We start from the raw sequence: 5,415 nt of genomic DNA, 5'->3' as shown, positions 1-5,415 counted from the left end.
TTCTTTCTTTCTTTCTTTCTTTCTTTCTTTCTTTCTTTCTTTCTTTCCTTCTTTCTTTCTGTTTTCAACATTCACTTTTACAAGATTTTGAGTTCCAAAGATTTTTCTCCCTCCCTCCTCTCCCCCCTCCCCAAGATGGTATGCAATCTGATATAGGCTATATATGCACAATCATATTAAACATATTTCCACTTTGGACTAGCTGGTTTCCAAGGGACCTTCCAGCTCTAAATTTGATGAGACTTGCTTTCCCTGGCCTCCAGTATCTGTGTGCTCCTTGACTCCTGCCTACCTCTTGGCTCTTAACCCTCTAACCCTGCTTGGCTCTCACAGTTCTAGGATTCTCCCTCATCTTCATATCAGAAGGTCCTAAGGCAACTGCCAGGTAATGGAAAGGGGACTGAGCTTGGAGGCAGGAGCCTTAGTTTTGAAGGCCAACCCTGCTTTGACATCTCATTGCCTGGCTCTGGAACTGGAAGGAGGACAGAAAATTCAAGAACTCCTGGTACCTGGGATTTTTGATGGAATGAGAGCCAGAGTGGATGAAAGTATAGGTGAAAGGTTACTGAACTTGAAGACAAAGGACCCAAGATTTGAATTTTGACTCTTTTATCTACCAACTGTGTGACCTTGAACTGTCTTTAAGTATTTGAAAGTCTGTCCTGTGGAAGAGACCTTGGACTTGGCCCCAAAGGGCAGAACTAGAAGCCATGAGAGAAAAGGGAGGAGGGATGCTGCAGAGAGGAACCTTTATCCTGGATATATTAGGGAAAATTCCTCACAATGAGAGCTGCCCAGAATTGGAATGGGTAGTGAATTCCTTCTCACTATGAGTCTTCAAGCAAAATCTGGACCTGAGATTTAGAGTTGGAAGGGACCTTAGAGGTGCTTGGCCAATCCTGTCATTTTATATATAAGGAAAATGAAGCCCAGAGAGACCTGGGGAAAAAAACAACCCAGCTCAAGGACACTTGGGTGGTATGTCCCATCTGCAGTTTGAACTCAGGTGTTCTGACTGAAGCCAACTGTATGTTCTTTCATCTGCATACAGCATACTACTGGTGTGCCCACTATTGGGGGGGGGGCATAGTAAAGGGGATGCTTGCTCCAGTATGGTTGGATCAGATATCTCTGAGGTCCCTTAAATCTTTGGGATCCTATAAAGTGCCAACCCTGAGCCCCAATTCCCTCCACTGTAAAATGAGGGGCTTAGACGAAGTGATTTCTGTGGGGCTTGTTGGTTCTGACATTCTGTGCCTTTGAGTCCTTTTTCCTGCCCTGGGCCTTGGTTTCCCTAATTGTACAATTGAAGGAGTCATCCTAAGTTGCAGCTGCAGTGCAATGGAAAGAGGGCTTTCTGGCCCTTGTTTCGAATCCCAGCTAGGCCATGCATTCCCTGTGTAACCTTGAGCAGAAAGAACATAATGCTGATCTGAGCCTCAGCTTCCCCATCTGTGAAGTGAGGGGACTAGGTTGGTAGGGGTCTCTGGATCCTTTCAGCTCTCCATCCTTTGAGCCTCTGCCATGGAGGGGGCAGGTGGGAGTGAGAGGGCCTGTGCTGGGGAGATGATGTCAGGCCCGCAGTGCTCAGCTTTTCTCTAATGCGCATGGGGGGAAGGTTCCTGAGCCTGCTTCTACAAGGAGGAGCAGCTCTGCTGGAAGCAGCTGATTAAATGGGCCAAGGTACCCGGTGCCTGACCCCGCAGGAACACCCAGCCAATAGAGATAAAAGGCTTTTTAGAGGATTGATTCCGTATTGTTTTTGAATGCTTTCCCGGCACCTCGGGAATGCCAGGTCACTCATCAATGCCAGGACTGGGGAGGGGAGCCAAAGGAATAAGAGGCAAAGGCTGATGGGGGAAGGGTTTCCAGGCCTGCCCACCCGGAGCCCCTCCCCTCTCTTCTTTCTCTTAGCTCAGCTGATTTGACAAGGGGTCTGGGACTGAAGCCCAGGAAAGCCTGGCCCCCACAGTTTGTGGCTAGAGTGGAATTTGACGGTAGAAAGAGCACCAGAATCCTGTCCTTGCTTGGTGACCTTGGGCAAGTCACTGACTATCTCTGAGCCTGTTTCTTCAACTGTCAATGGAGAGTATAATCCTTTCCTTTTCTTGAGAACCTCATAGTGGGTAGATGGGGTGGGGGCAGGTTGGGGAGAAATTGTTTTGTAGCTTCACAGTAAGATAAAATAAAGAGCCTTTATCAAAGCAGAGAAAATGCAAGGTGTGGGACATTTTTCACTTAACATGGTTCCTTTGAGGCCATCAGTTCTCCCTGACTGACCCAAGGGAGTTGCCAGAAGAGCAGAACACTGTGGGGGCACGGTCCCGGAGCTAATGAGTGTTAATGGTAACTTCTATTTCTCTATCATTTTAAAGGCTGCAAAAAGCTTTCTTCATAACCATCCTGAGAGGGGGGCGATACAATTATCATCACTAACATTTATATTTATAACAATATTTTCACATTATTGTTATCATTTAGACCATTCATTCATTCAACAAGTGTGTATTAGGCCACTACCAGTGTGTAGGGTGCTGCCCTAGTTGCTAGGATGTAAAGACAAGACTGAAAACACCCTGGCTCACTTGGAGCTGACATTCCACAGGGAAAACTCCACTAAGGGGACATCTTAGTTCAGCGGAAAGAGAACCAGCTCGAGGGTTAAAGTACTTACATATGAGTCTCACCTCTGACACTAGCCATATGACATTGGCTAAGTCCCTTAACTTCCCTGGGCCTCAATTTCTTCTCATGGAAAAGGAGGGACTTAGATTAGGTAGCTACTGAAAATCTATGATCTAGCTTTGTAACCAGGAAGGAGAATAATAAGGCTTATTCTGCTTGAACTCAGAGGACAGGATCCAGAGGTGGGAGCTGAGTCATGTAGATTGGAGCTCACTGTCAGGAAAAGCTTCCTAAGAAGGAGAACTACCCATGAAAGGGGAATGGATTGCCTTAGGAAGGATTCTTTCCCCAGTCTGGTCGGTTTTTGGTTGGCTACTTTGCCAAGACTTTTATCTCTAACCAGCTAGATAGAGTCAGTGAATAGAGTGCTGGATTTGGAGTCAGGAAATCTACCTCAGAGACTATCTGGGTGACTCTGGGACAGCCACTTATCCCCTCTGTGCCTCAGTTTCCTTATCTTAAAATGGAAATAATAATAATACCCATCTCCTGGAGTTATTGTTACGATCAAATGGGCTAACTATATGTCAAGTGCTTTGCAAACCTTAAAATGCCATAAACTAGTGTTTATGTTATTAAACTATTATTATTAATAAACTATTGTTATGTTATTGTTGCTATTATAGAGAGAATCTGCTCCTAGATGCCCTCTGAGTTTTCTTTCAGTTTTAAGATTCTGTGATTCTCTGACTGTCAAGCAGCAGCTCAGGAGGATGCTTTTTCCTGGCTTAAGGCATTTTACTTTTCCCTTTTCTTCTCCAATATCACCTGCCTCCCCTTTCTATCCCACCTCATCCCAGTATCCCGCAGCCCATCTAAGACAGAGACCACCAGACCAAGCGGGGACCCCTGAAGGTGTAGGCTAGAATTGATGTCTAGACCATGTTAGTGCCATAGACACTAAACACCTGCTCCAATTAAGAGCTGTTGGCTTCTCAGGGTGACTGGGACACCTGCAGTGGCCCCCCTGCTGCTTTTCCTAAGGAATGGCCTGGTTCCACTTCTCTGCCCATTTGGGCCTTGACACCTCTGTGGCCTCCCCCAGGAGTCCTAGACCTGACCTCAGATGCCAGATTGTGTGGATGACCATTTTCCTCCTGGAGATGAGTTCATCACAGAGGGGGAGAAAGGCATAATAGGTAGTTGTCATCAGAGTTGGAAGGGACCTGGGAGGTCAGCTAGTCTGACCCACTTATTCTGTGGGTAAAGAAGCTAAGGCCCAGAATGACTTACATTATATCACTTGCTCAAGATTCCACAGCTAGGAAGTCATGAGCTGGGATTTGAACCCAGAGCCTCTAAATCCACTGTAATAATGCTATACCACACTATGGTAGTCTAAAACACCTCTCTGTTTTGGAGTTGGGGGGGGAGGGGGGAGGGACTGGCCTTTCCTCTGGCAGGTTACCTTTATTGTGGTTCCATCCCCTTTCCTTGCCTAAAATCTCCTCTTCCTGCCCTCTTTCTGGAAATTTCCCAAAATTTCCATATCATATGCAAGAAGCATTCTTATTTAAAGCTTGTATACCAGGATCTTGCCAGCCAGTTTAAAGAAAATGACCTCCCCCTCCTTCAAGCCCACTTTCCCATAAAACCAATGGGATTTCATCTGTGTCAAAGGAGATGACATTCATTACCTGTGTCTTCTAGGAAAAGCAATGGAGAGAGATCCTGAAGCTGGCTGTGCAAGTATCTCCAAGAGACCAGGGTTGACCTTGAGTCCCACCCCCTGCCCTTTCCTTCCCCTTCCCTAGCCTCAATATCATCACACTGAGGTTTCCAAAGCCTCTCTGGTTACAGCCTCCCTTGGTTGTCCCTGCTCTCAGGCTCCCACCTCTGCAGTCATGTTCATCCTTAGATCTCCCCTTGTGTGAGTTAAAACCTGCTGCAGTAAAGGCCTATTGCCATAATTGTTACTGGTCTATCACATTCTTTTGTGAAAGCTTCCGCCAAGGCCTCTAACTGCAGAAAGAGACTGGGTGGGACGCAGACTGCCTGTCAAAATTACGCCCTCTCTGAGTGTTCACTCCTAGGCCATTACTCTTGCCCAGGCTGCCATATTCTTCCCATCAAACATGCTTGGAATATGATCCTCCCAATTGAGACACCTCCTAGGGCCCCCCCCCCACAGCCTATGGGAGGAAGTCTAGTCTCTTCACCCTAGTATTTGAGGCCCTAATCTCTCTCTCTCCCTCTCTCTCTCTCTCTCTCTCTCTCTCTCTCTCTCTCTCTCTCTCTCCCTTTTTTCTCTATCTTTATCTCTGTCTCTGACTCTCTGTATCTCTTTCTTTCAACTTAACTTCTTATTCCTCTGGGAGGTAATGTGGACTGGGAGTTCCTGTCCCAAGACGATTTCACGGCCTTATTAGATATTAATAATGCAATAGCTCACATGCATAGAGGAAGCCTAGTGGGATGGAAAGTATTGGATTTAGAGGCAGCTGAGTGGTACAGTGGCCAGAGCACTGGTCTAGAGACAGGAAGATCTTTGTTCAAAACTGGTCAGTCAATAAATATTTATTAAACACCTAGTATGTGCCATGCTAAACCCTGGGGATATAAATATGAAAAGGAAAGACAATCTCTGCCCTCAAGAAGCTTACAATCTAACGGGGGAAGACAACACACAATAGGAAGATAAAAATGAAGGGGTGTGGGAGAAAGGTAAGGTATCTGATGAGTGTGTGTGTGTGTGTGTGTATGTGAGAGAGAGAGAGAGAGACAGAGAGA

Source organism: Petaurus breviceps, unplaced genomic scaffold (assembly GCF_028583685.1).
Source record: "Petaurus breviceps papuanus isolate PSGF00001 unplaced genomic scaffold, PetGlider_PUasm1.0 180, whole genome shotgun sequence".
NCBI classification, from domain to species: domain Eukaryota; kingdom Metazoa; phylum Chordata; class Mammalia; order Diprotodontia; family Petauridae; genus Petaurus; species Petaurus breviceps.
The sequence above is the reverse complement of the archived record's forward strand: the minus strand, read 5'-3'. Positions refer to the sequence as shown.